At 34.9% G+C, this 23,835-nt stretch overlaps 3 protein-coding genes across 13 annotated transcripts in view; 2 read left to right on the forward strand and 1 right to left on the reverse strand.

Moving 5' to 3' along the window:
* Positions 1 to 561, forward strand: part of LOC127837168 (uncharacterized protein CXorf38-like) — a 142,233-nt gene extending 141,672 nt beyond the window's left edge. The window contains exon 6 of the mRNA XM_052364093.1: positions 74 to 561. The gene's annotated coding sequence lies outside the window, so the exon portion shown is untranslated. The remainder of the gene's footprint in view (positions 1 to 73) is intronic.
* Positions 1 to 23,835, reverse strand: part of LOC127837159 (uncharacterized) — a 915,490-nt gene that overhangs the window by 720,417 nt on the left and 171,238 nt on the right. The window lies entirely within an intron of this gene.
* LOC127837163 (uncharacterized) overlaps positions 1 to 23,835 on the forward strand; it is a 768,625-nt gene that overhangs the window by 334,012 nt on the left and 410,778 nt on the right. The window lies entirely within an intron of this gene.

A 23,835-nucleotide genomic window follows, 5' to 3' on the forward strand; every position in this document is an offset into this window, starting at 1 on the left:
CTTACGAATGTAATTACGAGCAATGTTGTGAAGGTATGTCTGACCGTATCATTTGTCTAACAATCGATTTCAGGTTTCATATTACAAACAAAGTGCATCTGCAGCAGCAGCAGCACCAGCCGGAGATAAACCTTACTTAAGCATGTGATTCTTCGTTTATTGCCAGGAACAAAGAAAAGACATTCACATACACAACAAACACACACATACATGAATTTAACTTGGGTCACCGCCTTCTTACGGTTAATGCAAAACATGGGGGATAAAATTAATTTTATCGAACTCATCAAAATGTGCAGTGATATTTATTTAAGTGTTTTTAGAGATTAATACCAAAGCAATACCTTTTTAATTAGATAATACTAAAAAATACACGTTAATTTAAATACAAGTTTACTAATCTATGGGTGGGCACAATTCAGTCCAATAGAATTGTAACATTTTGAAGCACAATGGACAATACTAAAATAAGTACCAATAAAAACTGTATGTTTAATAAAACAGGTTAGATGCATCATAAATTTGAATGTTTAGATCATCTTCATAACAAAACGCATGAAGAGGCCGTTAAATGGTTGTAAAAGACCTAATGACATACATGCAAGCTTGCTTGTGTATGTTCAAACAGCAGATATATATATATATATATATATATATATATATATATATATATATATATATATATATATATATATATATATATATATATATATATAACATATAAATATGATCTAAAATTGGGAAATTTAAATGGAGAATTAAAGTAGTCCAAATCAAGCAAGAACATTTATTATTGTTCAATGCGGACATGCAATATGTGTAATTAAATACTCTAAGCTAAAAAATGTATGTGCCAGTATTACGTTTCGCGGCGACGTATACGTTTCGCGGCGACGATGACGCCATGGTTGTGACACCATGTCGAGTTGGTTGGGACAATGGCGTAAATAATCTGGTTATTTAACTATAACACGAACATTTGATGACGATGAAAGGAGGCTTAGGTGAAACGAGTGTTTGATAACACGCTACAAATGACGGTGTGTTATTAACACATTGATTAGATGCACGTTTCACTAATTTTAGTGATGATGACACGATAATTCGATGGTGATGATACTATAGTTCGATAAACATGACACGATGGTTCGATGCTGATGACATTATTGTTCGTTTCCGATGGTTCAATGTCGATGACAAGATGCTTTGTTTAGGATTACTCGCACTTCCAGCTTTGATGTTATCGTTTGATGATGATGTCAGGATGGTGATATACCGATTACGCGATGGTTTGGCAAAAATAACGGTTAATTGAGGTTCGGACGTTTAATGTGATTTGATTATTAACGATTATATCAATATCCAATGACAAGTTTGTTAGGTTTCACTAATACTTGATGACGATGACTCGATGCAATTGATATGAGTGTAAGATGGCAATAACATGATGGTTCGATGTTAAAATCACAAGATCACAAGATGGCTCGATTTATATGACACAAAAGATTGATCATGATTACGCAATGGTTTGTTGACGATACAATGATGGCTTGATAAGAGAACACGATTGTTGGGTGACAATGACACGATAGATTTACGACGAGTGAAGGCTTGAAGATGAGAAAACGAGTGTTGGATTATAATGACACGATGGTTGTAAGACAAATGTGGCTTCATGACGAGAACACCATTGTTGGGTGACAATGAAATAATTATTTTACGACAAATGATGGTTTGATGACGAGCCCACGATTATTGGTTGACAATGACACGATGGTTTTACGACAAATGATGGCTTGATGACGAGAACACGATTGTTAGGTTACAATGACAACATGGTTTAACGACAAATGATGTTTTGATGACGAAAATACGATTGTTGGATGACAATGACACGATGGTTTTACGACAAATGATAGCGTGATGACGAGAACACGATAGTTTGGCGACAATGAAATGATGGTTTTACGACAAATGATGGCTTGATGGCAGGAACGCGATTGTAAGATGACAATCTTACGATGGTTTAACGACAAGTGATTGCTTGATGACGAGAATACGATTGTTGGGTGACAGTGACACGATGTTTTACGACCAATGATAGCTCGATGACGAGAATACGATTGTTTGATGACAATGACACGGTGTTTTTGCGACGACAACACCATAATTCCTCGCATATGACAAGATAGTTCGATGCCGACGACATATTGACAATAATACGATGTCTATCTTTTTAAATATACCGTTCAAACGTATCGGTACCTGTAGCCGCTGGCACCGTTGACGCTTTCCCAATAATTGGTATATTTATGTATTATAAAAATCGCCGTTTCTCAAAATGAAGTTGTATGCGGCGGCCCAATTAAATCTAACGATTTCAAACCATACATTCACATAGATTTGCACTCAAGTATAAACACGGCCGTTAAACACGACCACCACCGCTAAGGACCGGACGTTTTAAAAATACATTGAGCATTCTACATTTTGATTAGATTTTATATGTTTTCAACTTATTTCGAATTATTTTTTAAATCGTTTAAATCGTTGAATGTGATGCGATTCAGCGAAAAATAGTTCATCCACAATAGTACAGAAACATACGTTTCATAGCCCATTTTGAAACGCAAAGACCTATATAATGTTATAATTTGTGACTTGGTGAAGTCTTTAAAAGCAAATCAATGTTTTTTCCTGTGTGAGAAACAAATCTCTTTTTTAAAAAACACGAAGTGGCGCCAATGCGCATGTTAAGCTGTCATAAAGTGACATATTTGTTATCGCGGTTATTTCGTTCATGTATTATGTTCCCAGGACTTATATTTCTTAATTGAATACTTTAATTGTCAAATATATAATCTGAGACGAGCGCATTTTGACACATATTTTATCAGAACAATTAATTTTTCTAATAAAGCCTTGAAGTGTTTAAAGGCTTATCGGTATTAGATTATAAAAACAATTAACACTACACAGCTGTAACATTGAACGGGCGTATGCATCTATGCGTGATCCGCCTCCGTATATACAACCTTAACCGGCCCCTTGTTGATAATACATTTGTAATGATTTCTTCCAACAATTTCAGCGCAATATTACTTCGTGAACACGTTATCAACACGCAACGTGTTAAACAAGGTGACCCATATAGTGCCAACTTTTAAAGGCCCAGTAAATTGTAGATTTTATGTGATCAATTATTACCATAATCAAATTATCGATATACGTTTTAAGTGAAGTTTTATAGGGCTAAAATGATCCGTATAATAGAAACTAGCAACTTGTACATACGATATGTATGGTCAAATGCTTGAATAAGGTTTTGTTTATATATCGGAGTTTGAACTTCATGCTTCAATATTGCTTTGCAATATTGCTTGTCGTTTTAATTGTTTTCTACCAACTACGCAAGGCGTTTAATACCAAGTTGTTTGTTTCCACTTACAGGACTGATCCTAATTTTTGTGTTTATTTCAGGTTTATTTTTCAATATTTTTTCGTCTTAATTAGTTCGTAATGGTATTAAATCGATACGAAAAGTATCATAAGTCTAAATACAAAAAAATGTGATGTTAACAGATCTTTAAGATATATGTCATTGAATATACTATTTTTATTGAAAAGTATTATAAAACAGGTAACAAATACCTTTATTGTTTTGAGATGTTAGTGGCTAAAAAACGACACATTTTAGACTTATAGAGATTTGTTAACTCATGTTATTTTTTTTATAATTAAGCATTTGGATAAGGGGACAAAACTCATTCTTTCAAGCAGAAGTAAACTCTTTTATCGTGAATTACCTTAGTGTATTAACAACACTGTTGTAATTAATTGATTTGAGTATGTTGGGTTTTTAGCTGATGAAGTTATTGAGTATATCATATTTTCGGTATATAGTGTACAATCTGTTTTATTTATGTTGCTGACCTCTTAACTGAGTTGGTTCCAAATATAATAACATATTTACATTCTGTTTTATTTAAAGAACGTGTGTATGTTATCTATATATTTATGTTAACGTATTTACGTTGAAAACAATATGTCAAAAAGGAAAACGTATATATCAACAATAAGTCATGTGATAATATTATTCTGATACGATTGTTAAATCAAATATGTTGCATTGGCGCTACCTCCTTTGCAAGGCCCTATCTCGTTTGGAAGAATGAAAAGTTATGTCTTAGATTGTTAATAAGCCAATCCCTCTGCGAATGCAGTAACTTTTATATGTTGAAAGCTATTGTTTGATGTCGTTAGCGATTCAATTGAATTAACCTACAGACAAAACACATCGATTAGCTTTTTAAAAAAATCCACCATGTCACAACTCAAACACACATCGATTAGCTTTTTAAAAAAATCCACCATGTCACAACTCAAACAGGTCCTCATGTTTCTAAATGGTCTGTAAGTGTATATACGTTTACGGATGGGTTGCACTAAGCTGAATATAACTATGTATAAACTAAGAAACAAATTATTATTATTAACAAATGCGTAATATGTCGGAAAAAACACCCTATTTAGAGTAATCCGTGTATTTTCAAATCTATAGGTCCTAAGCACCACATAGAGAGAATCATTTGCTCGTGTAATTGTGCATTTAAAAAAAAGGTGGCGCCCTTGATTAATTCGGGATTTTCGTAATTAAGATGTTGTCTCCCATTCGGGTAGGTATCACGAGTATCCCGAGTAAAAAGCGGTCAGTCTAAAATGCGTATATGACTCATATCCGTGGATATGACCGAAAAGTGCGGATATGGACGAATATAAGCAATATCGACACATTTTCTGTATTGTTCATTTCAATGTTCAATGAATAATACACACTATGTATTAAAGGGATCTTTTCACGGTTTGGAAAATTGAAAAAAATGAAAAAAAGTTGTTTCAGATTCGCAAATTTTCGGTTTAGTGGTGATATTTGTGAGGAAACAGTATTACTGAACATTTTCCAAGCTCTAATATAGCCATTATACAGCCCAACCCCTCTTAAGCAGCCAGTAAAGGGAAACGGCCAAACTGGCTGCTTAAGCGGGGTGGCCTTTTAAGAGGGGGTTGGGTCATAGGGAGTCTAGAGTTTATGAGTGCATTGCTACCTGTTCAATTTTTGTATAAACAAAATGGTAAATATGTGTTCATGTACTAAACAATGAATAGACTTAAAATAATTTTATTTCTTCCTTTCTAAAGTCAGCTATAAAACAATATTTCCATTCAAAAAATATTCTATTCATATTTCTAATCATCATCATCAATATCATCCTCATCAGAATCAAGTCAATAAAAAAGAATCATTCTCATGATTCGTTGTTTACAGAATGCGCGTTGTATGGCCCCAATGCACTTGAGATGGGAACAGTTGTGAATCAGTTATGCGTGAATAACTCCCGTGTCACTATCAATCAATCGATAATTTAATTGTTTTTTTGCAGTTTTATGTCTTTGTAATACCTACCGCACAAATTGGTCCCGTTAGTGATCTCTAGTGGTGAGTTGATTAATCAGATCGTCGACGCGTCATCGACGAATTGCTGCTGACGTGACGATGACGATGAAAATTTAGAGTCGACGAAAAGTTGACGATTATTTTTACCTCACGGATCATTCGATATATATTTTTTGTGTGCAAAAGTTTAATTCTTTAAAAATATACTTTAAGCACTCAGCCCCTAGCATATTCAGCTCTATTTTGACAATAACAATAGTGCAGTGTAACCAAAACAGTAAGGTTCAATATTTCAGCGTACATAAATAACAACTTTCAATGTTTTCAATCAGCTACAAGTACAAGTACAACGACCGCAGACAACAAAATTAATTCGAAATCATGGAGGATTTACACATTACAAATGCAATTTTTTATGGCAATAAGTACGTTTTCAATCCTTACTGTCTTTCTGAGTTGTAGCGAAAACAACTATGGGATACCAAAGGGGTCGAAACTTTAACTTCTGTTCGAGCAGAAAAAAGTGCTGCTCGACCAGCAAAATGCTGCTCGAGCAGCAAATTTACTGCTCGACCAGAATTTTTCTGCTCGAGCAGAAAAATCCTGCTCGACCAGCATTGATTTTTTGATTATGGCATTAGCCAATCAGAACTCTTGTTATATTTGCCGTTTGGTGCGAAACTGGTTTGTTTGGAAAAAATGGCTGCCGCCATGATGGTGCCTTTTTCACATCTTCTGCAAGTTTATGCGACGACCTGTTTGAAGTTTAACATTGACACGCGGTAAGTGCTTTATATTTTGGCTGCAAACTAGTCGATCAAAAAATTGTTGCCATTCGCTTAATAAGAAAATCGATCATAAATGTCTAACGGCTGTTAAAACTTGTGCGAAAATCACGATGATGACTGATAGTGATAAGAATGGCTCAAAGGGTGCGCAAGTGTAGGTTCTCTGTTTCTATCGATTTACTTTCTTAATGATTCTTAATAATTGCTTCCGACACAGGTGCCGATTGACTGTGATTGTGCCTTTCTGGTTAACATTGTTTACGTTTCTCGTTCTCCCCATACATGTATATCTGCTGTTCTAACTTTTACAATTATCCAAAAAGGCAAAATATCCTATCTGTTAACCAGTTCTCAGTGCCACAGATAAGCTGCGTATCTGCGTCTTTCACCCTATTAAAATGTTTAAAAATGCAAAGAAATACAATATCATGAGTATTGAAAACGCAATGAATTTGACTTTTACGCAAATTCGTCAAATTAACGATACAAAACTTTGATTAAAAATGCTTTGCTCATTTTAGGTATTTTCTCTTTGGAATTATTATCGTAACGCGGCGACGCTTACATTCAGCAAGCTCAGCAAACGGTCATAGTTATTCAAACGCTATGCGTTTTCAATCTGACCTAATTCGTCGCTCATTGTGCATGTTTTTGTTAAGCGTCTGTACTTTCAGTTTATATTACGATGCAAAATAAAAATAGCAGAGAGAGGTCGAAAGACGTCCGAGATTGTTGCGCCAAAATATCAGCCGATCGCAAACTTTTTTGAATCAAGAAAGCAAGAGCCAATAAGTGCCGAATCATTCGTGTTATCGATTTTGTTAGAAACTGTGTATACAGCAGTTGAGTTGACATCCAAAAAACATGATGGAAAGTCTGTGACTTAACAAACCTGTCAAAAGTATAAAAAGGCATGTCATTGGTTAGAAATTGTCAACATTTCTTAAAGTTTATATCATGGACAGTTTCAAGGATTAAAGATATTACGAAACATCAGTTTATTAAAATTTATGATGATAGTTTACAGTTCTATTGAATCAATACAAGTGTGCAGCGTCAACGGAAGTAAATCAGCAATTATTTTAAGGTATGCATTTTTATTACTCATTTCACTCTATATGAAGAATGGAATCACCCTATTTTTCAAAATCAATGGTTGAAAACCCTATTTCCCAAATAATTATCTGGGGCACTGAGTTCTCGAGGACTTTTCTCAATTTCAATGTAAATTATTTTTCACCGTGGCCAATTAGCTTGTTCAAAGCTAACAACAGGTAAAATGTGAGTTGTGTCTGAATTACAAGTTGTTTAATTTTTCATAATTGAAATGTTTACAATTAACTATTTAGTGAATAACTTGGCAGTGCATAATTAAGTTCTGGGATGTTATTTTCAGCTCTGAACTGCGAAAAAAATGCATAATAATTACATTTGTGGCACTATAATGAGTTACCTTTCATCTGTCCTTCCATTTAAATGTCCCTAAAGCAGACTTCCCAAACTTTGCAGAAAGAGTTTAGGCATTGTATTACACACTCATTTTAACCATGGCATGCTATTATACAACATGTCTTGACAGAAATAATTTCGATAAAAAATATTTGCAGGAAATAATTTTTCCATTGCGAAGCGTTTGTATCTTTTTATCTTTATTCTGAAATGCCCCTCTTAAGAATAATGTCATGTATAGCTAGTTTAGAATTAAGGATGATGATATGTCCTAACAGCATTTTGTCATGTCATTTACTGTATTTCTTAACCTACATGTATTTGAATATTCAGTCCCCATATAACTACGCCCATATGTTGTGGACATTTTCATACAAGAATACAAACAGGAATATGTATTGGAGTTTGCTGTTTAAATTGACAGTCAATCGGAGGGTAACAGGTTTGTTTTTAACCAGAAGTGAGGAACTAAACGCAATTTGCAGGGAAAAAAATATCTCTTTATACCACTTAAGTATATTTGCATCACAGGAGCTCTGGTGTCGTGAGGTTGAGGAAACTAGTGTTGAATCTAAAACATTTAGCATCATGGACTCAAAAGTGAGAAGCCAAGTCAGACACCGCAAAATGTAAAATTATCTGTCAGATGTTTGGTCTGACGGGCTACAAAATTCTGTCAGACTGAAGGATAATTTCTGGATTCCACTTATTAGCATACCTGATAATAGCATATTTCTGTTATTAGCATATAGAATGTCAAAGCACAGATTAATTCTTAAATTTTAATGTATTTTTCTTCTATTAATAGCATAATTTTTAACCCCAATATTCAGAATTCACTTAAAGTCTTTATAGCACATAACATTCTCAGAATGCCAAGAAAATATGCTTTAAATCTGCAAAAATATGCTCAAATGCAAATGCAAACACCTTAGAATACAATTCCATTTGATAAATAGTTATCTTAAACATCAATCATATACAATGTTGAATTTAAATTTTACTTTGACGATCAATTATTAACAGATTTGACTTATTGTATGCCCCCAGTTGCTATATTTATGCTAAAATGTGTGTTCCGGTTAATAGCATATTCCTGTTATTAGCATAATTTTTGCTGACATGGTATGCATAGAACAGGAATCCACTGTAGCAACATATTAATCAGGAATTATGGTTTGAATCCGTGAACTATTATTTTTAATGGTGAAGAAAATCTCCATGGCGCGTTTTCAAAAATTCCTAATCAAGCTTGGTAAAAGAACACAAAGAATAGCAAATTTATTACAGCGCCAACTTCCGGGTAAAAATGATTTATTTTTTTATATTCCGTAAAGACAAATGCCGCATCATATCCTATGGGTGATTTAAAAAATAATGAAGCCTAAATAAAACATGCATTTATCTTCTTACCATTAAGCATGTTTGAGTTCTTTTTCTATCTTACAGAAGTGTTTCCATGTGATTAACTTAAATGTGAAAATTCTTCTCAATAACTTGCTTCATTGACAAAATATTTTGAAAAATATGCTTAAAATTGCCCCAAGTGTACTGGTTTTGCGTGACATTTTATGTTTAAGGAAATTTTCAATTCTATACTTCAATAAAACTTTCAGAAATATTAGGTATTGCCATCATTTAATGAATATAAAAATGCATATGCTTTAAGAAAAATAAAACAATGCTTCTTATAACTTAGGTTGATATCTCTTGTAGCAAGTGTTCAAAGCAATGATGTTCTTGTCAATTTTGTGCCACGATATTCAACTCTCTTCACGTATATTAAGAGGTGGCATCATAAAGTGCTTCAATATTTATAGGCAAAAAGTGTCCTTTTAACCTGTCACATGTTTTGTCTACACATTTGTACAGGTATTTATACAATTATTTGTTCATGTAAATTTTGAACAGCTGAATACTAAATGTGGTCAGAATTTGTCCCTGTCCCAAGTGTACATTTTCCAAGAAAGTTATTTTAAATTTTTCATAAGATAGAATTTTCAAGGTTTTACATCATTTTCTTCAAACCATTAATGCTTATCACTAGATGTACAGAAAATTTGATGCCAAAACCTTGTGAACTTTTTTTGCAAGACAAATATCGTATTGTCCCAAGTGTACGAAATTTTTATCATGTTTGATGGACAGGTTATAGCTTTTAACAAATAAACAAAGGCACTAATTTTCTGGAAAGAAGTACACAGAAGGGTGTAATCTCCAAGAGAAAATGGTGATTTCTTCACTCTGGGGGTGAACTACTCTTACCATATGGGTATGTCTCCATATTTTGTCTTCAGAAGAAAAATATAAGCATATAAATGATAATGTGTGGGAAGTATATTTGACTTTACCATAACATTATTATAAAAATACATTTCCTCTTCTCAAATTAATGTCAATTTTAATCAAAATGTTTCTCCAATAATCTTCAATAATAGCCTGAAGTTGTTTATTAAATGTTGTACATGTACACTTGGGACATAAAATGAATGCTTTTCTTATAAACCTCCAGAAAGTGAAAACAAACTTACATTATAGCAGAATTAATGATTAAATTTCGATTTAATAAAGCATTCAAAAGTAACTGAAAAAAAAGCCAAAATAAAAGTTGAACATGGTCAAATGTCAAATATGATGGATGACAAAGTCTTTTAGACACTTATAATTAAACCATGCAGACTGTCACCCTTGTGGTACAATTCCTACACATCTAAACTAAAAACCATGTCAAAACCTTCGATTAACAACGGTACAGCACTTGTTATTATTTCATTCATTTTTAATGACACATTACCAAAACATATAGAGGATATATTGTATTACAGAGGAAAGTAAGAGGACATCGTGTTTAATGTATAAAGTATAAAAAGAACAAGGTCTAATTTATAAAGAACAAGGTCCAATATATAGAGAATATAATGTTTAATATATAGAGAGCAAGGTCTAAATATAGAACTGTGAATTATATGTGTCTTGTTCTGAAAAAACTGGGCTTAATTCATGTGCGGAAAGTCTCGTCCCTGATTAGCCTGTGCAGACTGCACAGGCAAATCAGGGACGAGATTTTCCGCTTTTATGGTATTTTTAGTTTGAAGGAAGTCCCTTCTTACCGAAAATCAAGTTTAAGCCGAAAGTGTCGTCCCTGATAAGCCGGTGCGGACTGCACAGGCTAATCTGGGACGACACTTTACGCACTTGAATTTAGCCCAGTTTTATCAGAACAAGACACATATTTATATAGAAAACGAGGTCAAATATTATAAAAAAAATATAAACATGTATTTTGTATACAGAACCATGTTCAATATTTATAGAAAAGCGTCCAATATATAGAGAACACAATATTAGATCAACTTCAAGTATAGAGAGCAATGTCTTATATATAGATATCAAATTCCAACATATAGAAGAGGCATAATGTCTTATATTTAAAGATCAAGGTCAATGCTATAGAGAACAATGTTTAATATGTAGAGAGCATCATTTGATATTTAGAGAACAAGGTATGCTATCCATTTGTATAGAGAACAATGCCCAGCATATAGATCTCCAGCATATAGAGAGCGATGTCAAATAGATCTTTATTATATAGAACAAGATAAATGATGAAACCAAAGTCAAATATATACAGCTATGTGAAATATATTGAAAACCAGGTCAAATGTATCTACAATTTGTGAAATATATGTGTTTTTTTTTATGGGAAATACAGATCTATGACACACTGCATAATTATGGAGATTCCTTATGCCTCTGATATCCCATCGGTTATAAACATACTAAGGGCCACAAAAATACCTCAAATAAAATACCTATAAAAGCTATGCTATTTTTCTTCAGATTTTCATCCATTTTGAAAATGTCCCAAGTGTACAGATTTGGCCTAAAATCATGCTAGATCCTTTCAGCAAACAATTCAAGTTCCCTGTAACTTATCTTATAATTTTATCAGAATATTTTATGCCAATTTAATTTGTATTCTATATTACTGACTGTTTGGGTATTTCTTAGAATAAATGAAAACTAAAGTTGTCAAGTACAAATAACCTTAAATCTCAAAACATCAACCTTAAATCATCAAACGGACCTTCTAGCACAGAACATTATTTGGGGAAACATTAATTTGTATACCGGTAGTCAAATGTAAGAAAAATTTAAAAAGTATTTATATATGTTGAATGGTTTGCTTATTTAATTTGTATACAAAAGTCATGTAAGTGTCCCAATTAAGTGTACAAATGTTTGAAAATTGTATACGGTTTTGGCAAGAGCTAGTTTTTGCAGATTTTCATATATAAAGAAAAAGAAACTTCACATATATTTGAAGGCGATCCTATATTTTGATAAATCTGAGTTTTTACTTTAAGATACACTGCTTTGAGGCCAGGAAAATTTTTTTTAGGAGTATAGTTTTGAAAAATATGTGTTAAAACATGAACATTTCAATTTTTTCCATAATTTTTTTTAGAACACTTCTGGTTTTGTATTTATATTTTGCTTAAGAACATACTGCATGTTGACAAAACACACAAAATATTGATAACATGTTTTAATGGGATTTTATTAAGTGCAAAAGACATGTACATTTATAAAAAAAAATCAAAACATTTGGTTAACATCTTTTGTGGTGAAAAAGTGATTACATCTGACAAAACGGCCCTACTCATTTATAAAACTTGAACCCTTTCCCTATGCAATACAAACAAAACTGTTGCCATAACTTAACATCTAAAATTTGAGAAAAATTTTCATTTAGGCTTCATTATCCCCACGCTTTTCGGAGAAAAAGTGGGGATATTGTGGTTATCTCCGTCTTCCGTCCGTCTATCTGTCCGTCCGTCCTGGCCACTTTCTCCTCCTACACTATAAGCACTAGACCTTGAAACTTACACACATGGTAGCTATGAGCATATTTGTGACCCTGCACTATTTGGAATTTTGATCTGACCCATGGGTCAAAAGTTATGTGGGTTGAGGTGGGGCCGGGTCAGAGATTTTTACTCATTTTTATGCCCCCGGATCGAAAGATCGGGGGTATATTGTTTTTGGCCTGTCTGTCATTGTATGTGTGTGTGTGTGTGTGTGTCCCAAAACTTTAACCTTGGTCATAACTTTTGCAATATTCAAGATAGAAAATTGATATTTGGCATGCATGTGTATCTCATGGAGCTGCACATTTTGAGTGCACCGGAGACTACACCGAATGTCTTCAAATTGATACTGAACCTCTCTTATGGCAATACGGATAATCTCAACTATGCATGGCCCCATTACCAACCCTGGGGTGCCCCGCCCACATTGGCCACGCCCACCCAAAATTGCCTTTTACTATAATTTCTTCATTTCTACACAGATTCACTTCAAATTGATACTGAACCTCTCTTATGACATTATGGTTAATCTCAACTATGCATGGCCCCATTACCAACCCTGGGGCACCCCGCCCACATAGGCCACGCCCACCCAAAATTGCCTTTTACTATAATTTCTTAATTTCTACACCGATTCACATCTAATTGATACCGAACTTCTCTTATGACAATACGTTCAATCTCAACTATGCATAGCCTCATTACCAACCCTGGGGCACCCCTGGGTCAAACATGCGGCGTGGGGATACACGTCGGCCTTTGCCGCGCCATTTCTAGTTATTTTTGAAATCACCCATATTTGTGTAAAATTTGGAGAAAAATCAAGAAAAACATATTTAACAATGAAATACATTTAAGTTGTTTGATGATATTTTCATGTATTTCAACTTTTCCAATGTCCAGATAAATACCCTATTTGTACCCATTGAAAACCTTTAAAACTTTAATTTTGCATTGTTATTTTGTGTTTGGCTTGAAGAAAAAAGATTGATCTGTATGCAAATGTTTAAATTATATCTCACAATCATAACAATTTCCAATTTATCGACAGTGGTGACCGGGTTTTATCATTATAATATGATTATTAGTGCTTGTGATCATATTTCAGATGCACAGGGGCCTTTATGGTTGGGTTAGTAAGGGGTGCTCCCTCCCTTCCTTAATTGATTTTTAGCTCCAGTGGCCAAAGGCCAGCGGGGCTTATGTCATGGTCCTGTGTCCGCCATGCGTGCGTCCGTCCGTGCCTGCGTGCGTCCGTCCGTGCATTAACTTTTCCTTTAAACATCTTCTTCTCCTAAACTACTGGTCCAATTCTGATGAAATTTCTCAGTAATGTTCCTTGGATGAACCTATTTCAAATTTGTTCAAATTATGCGTTTGGGGTCAAATGTGATCCTGCTCTGGGGTTACAAAATTGAACATATGCTTATATAAGGCCTATTTTGTGAAATCTTTCAAAATCCTCTCATCCATAACCATAAGGCATAGGGCTATCAAATTTGGTATGAAGAGACATCTAATAGTCCTCTACCAAATTTGTTCAAATTATGCCCCTGGGGTCAAATTTGAAACTGCCCCGAGGGTCACAAAATTTAACATATGCTTATATAGGGTCTATTTTGTGAAAACTTTACAGATCTTTTTGTCCAAAACCGTTGGGGTTAGGGCTACCAAATTTTGTATGTAGTGACATCTTATAGTCCTCTACCAAGTTTGCTCAAATTATGTCCCTGGGGTCAAGTTTGACCCTGACCCGAGGGTCACAAAATTGAACATATGCTTATATGAGGCCTATTTTGTGAAAACTTAAAAAATCTACTTGTTCATAACTGTATGGCATAGTGCTACCAAATTTGGTATGTATGGACATGTATTAGTTCTCTTCTTAGTTTGTTCAAATTATGCCCCTGGGTTCAAATTAAAAACTGCCCCGAGGGTCACAAAATTGAACATATGCTTATAAATGGCTAATTTAGGGTAAACTTTAAAAATCATTCTTGTCCATAACCATTGGGCCAAGGGCTACCAAATTTGGTATGAAGTGACATCTTATAGTCCTTTACCAAGTTTGTTCAAATTATGCCTCTGGGGTAAACTTTGACCCTGCCCATGGGGGGGGGGTCACAAAATTGAATAAACGCTTATAAAGCGCCTATTTTGTGAAAATTTAAAAGAATTTCTTGTTGAAAACCATTCGGACTATGGCTACCAAATTTGGTTTGCAGTAACATCTTATTGTCCTCTACCAAGTTTGTTCAAATTATGCCCTTTGGGTCAAATTTGACCCTGACCCGCGGGTCACAAAATTGAACATTATATACACTTCTTGCTTGCTTATTTTGTGAAAACTTTTAAAATATTCTTGTCCTTAACTCTAGGATCTAGGGCTACCACATTTTGTATGTATTGAGATATAGTAGTTCTCTATGTGTCCAATAATTATGTTGATGAAGGTGGCAGTGGTAATGACTTGATATGTCTGTGAGATATGAATGCCAAAGTCTTCGTTTTACATAAGATGAATTTTTTTGTAAAAGTGGTGGTTCTTCATAAATTATACATGTTCTTTGCAAATGACCTCTACAAAGTTGTTCCAGGAGTACCATATTGCCTGACAATCTTTTGTTTTATTGTTCACTTAAACTGTACTTGATTCTAGCATGCCACTATAGTTCATTGAAGTAATTTGAGCAAATTTCTCACTGTTTAGTAATGTATACATTGTTTAAGGTACATTATAATTTCACATTTTGTAGGTGGACTTCAATATGTATGATCTACTTATGCTGCCACAATGTAAAGGGAACACTCACTGGGTTTTGCTGGTTGCAAATGTTATGTCCAGGACTGTAACCATTAACGACTCATTGGTTGGTAACAACAAGGCCTTGTTCGATTTGTTCTGGTAAGGTTCAAAGCTGTAATTCATTTTTTGTCTTACCTGCTTGATATAGCAGTCACAGTAGCAGTTGGTGTATGTGCATTTACTGTGTGTCTCTGAGCTTATCCAAACTGTGATTCGATAATTGAATATGCCATTTTTAATATAGCTTACCACATATGTTCTCCATGTAGAGAAGCTGCAGCGCATGAGTTAACAAGAGATCAAAGGTCACATTTAGGGAGCTTTTTTGGCCAGTTCCAGTTATCATTCATCAGGCAATATACCAAACAAGATATTCAAAAACCTTTGTAAATCTTATTTGTTTTCTATATTTGGATCTTTATCTTAAATATTAACTTGTAATGACCACCAACACTTTAAAAATGATAGGCTATATATAAATTTAAGCTTGCTTTCTTAGTTCATTCTTATTTATTATTGTGTCCTATCTCTCACACCTATGTGTTTCAAATAATGTGTTAATAGATTCACATATATATATATATATGTTTGAAAACTGATTACCAAAACAATTTGGTATAGATAAAGTAACGCTTAAGTATATAGGCACATTATTTTTGTTGATTTTTACCAACAAAATATTTGTTGCAGCCAGTTCATGTGTCAAAGCGCAAATTGTGAAAGATGGCTTGGAAAAATTCAGTTCAGAGTTCAAAGCGCCACCTTGCAACAAACAGCGCCATGGAAACAGCTGTGGAGTGTTTGCATTGATGGTAATAAATTAGCTTTATATTTCTATATAGGAGTCACTTTGTCGTACTGTCGGTCGGTCTGTCGGTCTGTCCCGAAATTTCATCTGATCTTCACCAAACTTGGTCACAAGTTGTATCTTGATGATGTTTAAGCCAAGTTCGAATATGGGTCATGGTGGGTCAAAAACTAGGTCACGGGGTCACTTAGTGTGTTTTAAACCGAAAGTTTGTACGGACCATAACTATGTCATTTACCATTAGATTTTAAAATAACTTGGTACATTTGTTCACCATCATGGAACAGTGTGTTGCGTGAAAAAAGTATGTCGATATCTCAAAGATCAAGGTCACACTTGGAGTTCAAGGGTCAAATGCTTGTCCGGGCCATAACTTTATCATTTATTGTGAGATTTTAAAATCATTTGGCAAATTTGTTCACCATCATGGGACGGTGTGTCACGCGAAAGAATAACTTCAATATCTCAAAGGTCAAGGTCACACTTTCAGTTCAAAGATTAAAAAATGCCATAAATGAGCTTGTCTGGGCAATAACTATGTCATTCATATAAACATTATGTAAACTTATACAACAAAACATATGTGGTGTCGTCATGGTTATATTTTTTGTGGTCTGTAGCCCTAAAACTATCTTCTGGCACTTCGTCATGTTCGCGGATATGAATTAAGAGTTGGAAAAATGATAATGTCTATTGAATTGTTATATTTTTAGACAATACTAAAATATTTAACCCATATTGTGTTTTTTTATATTAAACATTGCAGACAAATTGTCGATATTGCCTGTATTCGTCCATATCCACACTTTTCGGTCAATCCGCGGATATGAGTCATATTCGCATGTTAGACGGACCGCGTTTTACACGGGGTACTCGTGATACCTATCCGAATGGGAGACACCTTCTTAATTACGGAAAGACCTAATAGTCGTGGTAAATTCAAATAACCTGAAGCCATGGAGTAACAAAATGCGCTAACAGGTGAGTGATGGTTATCTTTAAAACCGTCATATTGCAAAGTAAGGATTAAACTTGGAACACGGGTAGGTTGAAACTATATCCACAACACAACATCAACTATTATTTTAATATTTGGTTATGCATTCCGAAGCACTATATAAAGGACAATTAAAAAAACGTTATCAAATTTTTTTCAGGTCATAATAGATAAATGGAATACATTATTTGTTTGTCGAGTTGATGTGGTCATTATAAAACTAATAATGTTAAATTTAACATAATATTACTGCCATACTTTTAAACGTTTATCGTATGAATATAGTACTTTCAGTAATTTCCATAGGTAAGTTTTTATCCACCGCAGTAACCCCGCAACTGCACACTGCAAGTAAAAAGTTATCAGGGCATTATCTGGACATTACAAATCATCTACAGAAATTCAAATAAATTGATTTATCTGGGAAATTTGATTGTGTCCAGTCTCACAAAGTGCATAATATCGTTATATGAAGTCGAAATAATAATAATTAAAACGCGTTTAAAATTATTTCAAGAGAGAAACCATATATGTCAACATTTATGTTTAAACTCCGTGACCCCAATACTTGTCAGCTTCCGACGCGCTAGACGTATTAGCTGTCCGTACACTCCTTTAAATATCGAAGAATGGTATGTTCTTAATATTGAATAATGGTATGTTCTACTAAATGTTATGCACCGTGGAAAAAACGCACTACATTAGCTGAATTTAATGAACACTTAAATGTTATGACATTTGGTTATATCGCCTTGATTGTTTGACAACATTGTCATTATTGTTTACTTTAAAAGGGATTTCCAAGATTCGACAGCTTTATTTGTGCGTTCGAAATTTGTCGAGAAAAGCCATGAAGAAAAACGATTTAATTTTCATTGGTGTTCGTATATTCTACCATGCGCCGGCGCCTACTATTTCAGGAAAAGCTCTGGATTGCTCAACATAGTCTTTACTTTAATTAAAATATTTAATAAGAATATTTGAAAAAACTTTAAACTAATGGAATCGGCTATATGACAGTTTTCAAAATAATGTAAATTAGATGTATATCTCAAAAGACAATTTTAAATTGTAAACAAGCAAGATGGAAAAAAGAATTCATCGTGATAAAAATTGCATTGAGCTTATAAATAGTTTAATTTACATGTAACATTAATGAACGATCACGGACTAACCAAAGATAATGCTATAAACCGTAAACTTGAATGTGCCATTTTGCTATAATATAAATTATCATGTAATTTATATGATAATTTATATGATAGGAAAATGACACGCTCAAGTTAACGGTTTATAGTATTATCTTATTACTTTGACGATTTCTGTCGTAATATAACATTGTTTAGTTTTTGATTAAATAATTAAGATCATTTTCTAAAATCTCAAAAATAAATAAAGAATATAGCAATAAACGTATTGTGGTTAAAGTCTAGAGCATGTTATATGAATTAAATGACATGACAACATTTCATTATTTTGGCTTCGAGTTGGGGGCTGTCCATTTTAAGATATTTTCTTTGCATTTCATGCTTATTTTATTACATTTGTAGCCTGTAATCAGGTGAATATTTCTTTGGATGCCGAATCGAGCAAATCAGTAATTGTTACCTGGAAAAAAATCAAGATGTGGAGTTTAAATCTTCTAGTTTTGAAGCGAAAAAAGGTGAAAAAAACTGATTAAAAAGATTTGGAAGATATGTGTAAAACATAATTCTTTATCAAGAAAACTTAAGCTTTAGCTTCAGCTAAATTATTTGTAAACACAAAGATTTGTCTTTTGTAACGCTGCAGTGTATTAGCGCATTATATTTTTTCATTATCGACCCTTCCAGGAAAACATTCCACGGATTATGATTACAAAGTTTCTGCTTGAATTTTAATAACACTTAAAACTCGAACAAAAGAAGTGAAGTTTTTCTTCGTTAATTACGGTTTGTCAAATTTAAGCAGGATAAATGGTCTTGCAAAAACATATGCAATCGAGGCGCGAAAGCATTCCCTTATTGGGAGACGATGTCCCAAGGGTGGATTAAAAGTGTTAATTGGTATGTCTGTGACACCACATTTTTCGCATGTGTAGAAGCTATTATTAAGATAAGATACCACGTGTCGCATTTAAATAACATGTTAAATGACAATCAAGGCCTAATTCATGCTGTGTTTTATGACGCTTAAAGATGCAGATGAACCTTGTTTCTATTAATCACCAAATAACTGATAAACAAAATATTTATTTAAAAAATACGAACTATTATGTGATAATCAAATCCATTAGAGAGACTATTTAAATATTTAAATATATTAGATATAATCGCTTTACTTCATTTAATTGTTCAGGTGCCTATACAAATGGTATCATAAGTTCCTTAAGTTATTTTATAATTTTAGATTTTCTTGACCGGTTGATAAAGTTCTATACGACGACGAAGAAAACTGTGTCTGTTTCACCACTAAGTGAGGGTCGTGACAAACCCATCTCGGATGTCTTTGTGCAACCGAAATTGAGCCACGTTACAATAGAGAAAGATGGATCTAGAAAAAAAACGGGAAACCCGGTTAACCAATACAAAGCCTTATTTTATAAAGACGAAAAGCTAAGTAGCCGTGTATTTGTTCAAGGAGAACCGGGGATGGGGAAAACTACATTCCTCACTAAACTGGCTCTTGACTGGTGTGATGCAGTGTCTGAGCACAATCCTGATCACATGCCTACATTTAGTGATGTTGATACATTGAAGGAGTTCCGGTTTCTATTTCAAATATCACTACGAGATGCAAGGGACCAGCGGGAGGTTATAGAGATGATTAAAACACAAATTATCGACATGATATACCATGGTGAAGTAAAACGTGAAGAGACCGTAAAGCTTTTACCACATATCCTAGAACGAGAGACATACATCGTTTCTATGGATGGGCTAGATGAATGGGTTGATCGTTTAAATCAATTTGTTATACCGTTACTTGCACAATGGCATTCGAAGTGTGTGTCCATTATAACATCACGGCCATGGAAAATGGCGGATGAGCGAATCAAAGATTCTGAAATAAAAACATTAATAGAAGTTGAAGGAATAATTGATACAGAAGAACTAGCAAATAAAATTATTAACAGTCTTCAAACTGGTAATGTGAAGACAACCCCTGAATTCATGAAGTACGTGAACGAACGTCAATTTGGGAATTTGTTGAAGTCACCCTGGCTGCAAACTCTGTTAGTCAATTGTTGGATGAACAAGACGGAATTGAGTGGCTCCTTGTGTGAAATAAATTGTATTTTACTAGACACACTTTTTAAAAATGCACGTGCGAAAAAGGGATATTTTCAAAAAGGAAATTCGTTTCAGTGTTTAACAAATACAAGTTTTATTCAACGACAGATCAATATTTTTGATGCACTTGCGAATGTTGCATTTAATTGTACGTTTTCATCGAGTAAATCCCCAGTGTTCACCGAACGGGAAGTATTGGATCACATGTCAGAAAAGCAGTTGAAATTTTGTCTTCATGCTGGTGTTTGTACGAAAAGATACAGCTCCAATATAGCAGGTCAGAATGCACAGTTTTCATTTTTACACGAGACTTTACAGGAATTTATGACTGCCTATCATATCGCAAATTCAAAGCAGGACCTTATAAAACAGTTCCGAACCGGATATATATATAATGTTTTAGAGATGAGCCAGACCATAATTTATCTATGTGGACTCGACTGTAAAAAAGCTAATACTCTTATTAATTGTCTGGTTGACGACGAGTTCCTCAAAGCCATAAGCCACGGAATGAGCATGTACATTATGGGATTATATAATCAGAAAAAAATATTAGCATTTCAGGACGACACTGGAACAAGAAGGAACGTTTTAAAATCAAATAATGATAACATGGATTACGACGCACGTTGCTTCTTACTATCAGTCTTGTTCCAACGCATGATCATTGCTGGATGCATAGAAGCAACTGCCAGCGGTGAAAAGGAAATTTGTTTGAATTGTAGAGACTTGATATTCAATCAGAATCTTTCTGAGTCCGATTCAAATGCGTTAAAACTGCTTTTATTGTTCAACTGTGCAGATGTGCGGTCACTTATTGTAGAAAGTAATTGTCTTCAAATAAGCGAAATATTGACAGTCATACACAAATCCAAACATTGTCTTACACGTGTTAAGATAACAATGACACCGGAAATAAGTAAGGCATTACATCATACGAGCATACAGGAGCTGAACTGTATCGGACAATTTGACGTATCATCTTGTTCCTATGTTCTGCCGTCCCTGTCTCAATTAACATATTTGAGAATAGAAGACACAAGCTTTTTGCAAGACATATCTCTTCCTGAAACAATACAAAACATTGTCTTGTCGAAATGCGAATGTTCATCTGTATGGCTGTGCAGCTTGTTGATCACGCTCTCTTCATTAGATCATCCTGTCAAGTGTGAGCTGCGGGATGTTGTATTGCGGTTAATTGAAGACATCCGTGGAGACGAAGCGCATACACATATATCGGCCTTGCGATCTGAAATACTGTCACATGACCTGTCCAATATTGAGATATTAGTGAAAAATGGCAGTAAGGAACTGTTTGAACTATTACGTGATACTAGTATTGGGATCCTAGACCTGAGGACGGGTAATTGTGCCTCATTAGCATCCGAGATTCTTCACTCGCTGAATAAGCTAACTAAGCTTTATTTGCGGGGAACCTATACAGGTCGATATGATCACAAGCTGCCGGCGTCATTGCAGTGTATAAGTCTCCAAGAAGGCGAATGTCCATCTGAGTGGCTGTGCAGCTTGTTGATCACGCTCTCTTCATTAGATCATCCTGTCAAGTGTGAGCTGTGGGATGTTGTATTGCAGTCAAGTGAAGACGTCCATGGAGACGAAGCGCATACACATATATCGGACTTGCGATCTGAAATACTGTCACATGACCTGTCAAACATTGAGATATTAGTGAAACGTGGCAGTAAGGAACTGTTTGAACTATTACGTGATACAAGTATTGGGATCCTTAACCTGAGGACGGCTGATTGTGCCTCATTAGCATCAGAGATTCTTCACACGCTCAACAGGCTAACAGAGCTGTATTTGCGGGGAACCTATACAGGTCGATATGATCTCAAGCTGCCGGCGTCATTGCAGTGTCTAAGTCTCCAAGAAGGCGAATGTTCATCTGAGTGGCTGTGCAGCTTGTTGATCACGCTCTCTTCATTAGATCATCCTGTGAAGTGTAAGCTGTTGGATGTTGTATTGCAGTTAAGTGAAGACACCCGTGGAGACGAAGCGCATACACATATATCGGACTTGCGATCTCAAATACTGTCACATGACCTGTCCAATATTGAGATATTAGTGAAAAATGGCAGTAAGGAACTATTTGAACTATTACGTGATACAAGTATTGGGATCCTAGACCTGAGGCCGGCTGATTGTGCCTCATTAGCATCCGAGATTCTTCACACGCTGAATAAGCTAACTGAGCTTTATTTGCAGGGAACCTATACTGGTCGGTGTGATCTGAGACTGCCTGCTTCATTGCAGTGTATAAGACTTCAGAAAGTCGAATGTTCATCTGAATGGCTGTGCAGCTTGTTGATCACGCTCTCTTCATTAGATCATCCTGTCAAGTGTGAGCTGTTGGATGTTGTATTGCAGTTAAGTGAAGACATCCGTGGAGACGAAGCGCATACACATATATCGGACTTGCGATCTGAAATACTGTCACATGACCTGTCCAATATTGAGATATTCGTGAAAAATGTCAGTAAGGAACTGTTTAAAATATTGCGTGAAACTAGTATTAGAATCCTTAACCTGATGACGGCTAATGATGCCTCATTAGCATCCGAGATTCTTCACACGCTGATAAAGCTAACTAAGCTATATTTGCGGGGAACCTATACTGGTCGGTGTTATCAGAGACTGCCTACGTCGTTGCAATGTATTAGTCTCGAGGATGGCGAGTGTTCATCTGAGTGGTTGTGCAGCTTGTTGATCACGCTCTCTTCATTAGATCATCCTGTCAAGTGTGAGCTGTGGAACGTTGTTTTGCAGTCAAGTGAAGAAGCCCGCATATACGAAGCGCATTCACATAAATCGGACTTGCGATCTGGAATACAGTCACATGACCTTTCAAACATTGAGATATTAGTGAAACATGGCAGTAAGGAACTGTTCGAACTATTACGTGATACAAGTATTGGGATACTAAACCTGAGGACGACTGACTGTACCTCATTAGCATCCGAGATTCTTCACACGCTGAATAAGCTAACTAAGCTTTATTTGCGGGGAACCTATACTGGTCGGTGTGATCTGAGAATGCCTGCGTCATTGCAATGTATAAGTCTCCAGGAAGGCGATTGTTCATCTGAATGGCTGTGCAACTTGTTGATCGCGCTCTCTTCATTAGATCATCCTGTCAAGTGTGAGCTGTGGGATGTTGTATTGCAGGTAAGTGAAGACATCCGTGGAGACGAAGCGCATACACATATATCGGACTTGCGATCTCAAATACTGTCACATGACCTGTCCAACATTGAGATATTAGTGGAAAATGACAGTAAGGAACTGTTTGAACTATTACGTGATACAAGTATTGGGATCCTTTACCTTAGGACGGCTAATTGTGCCTCATTAGCATCCGAGATTCT

The sequence above is a fragment of the Dreissena polymorpha genome, chromosome 7 (genome assembly GCF_020536995.1).
Source record: "Dreissena polymorpha isolate Duluth1 chromosome 7, UMN_Dpol_1.0, whole genome shotgun sequence".
Classification (NCBI taxonomy): Eukaryota; Metazoa; Mollusca; class Bivalvia; order Myida; family Dreissenidae; genus Dreissena; species Dreissena polymorpha.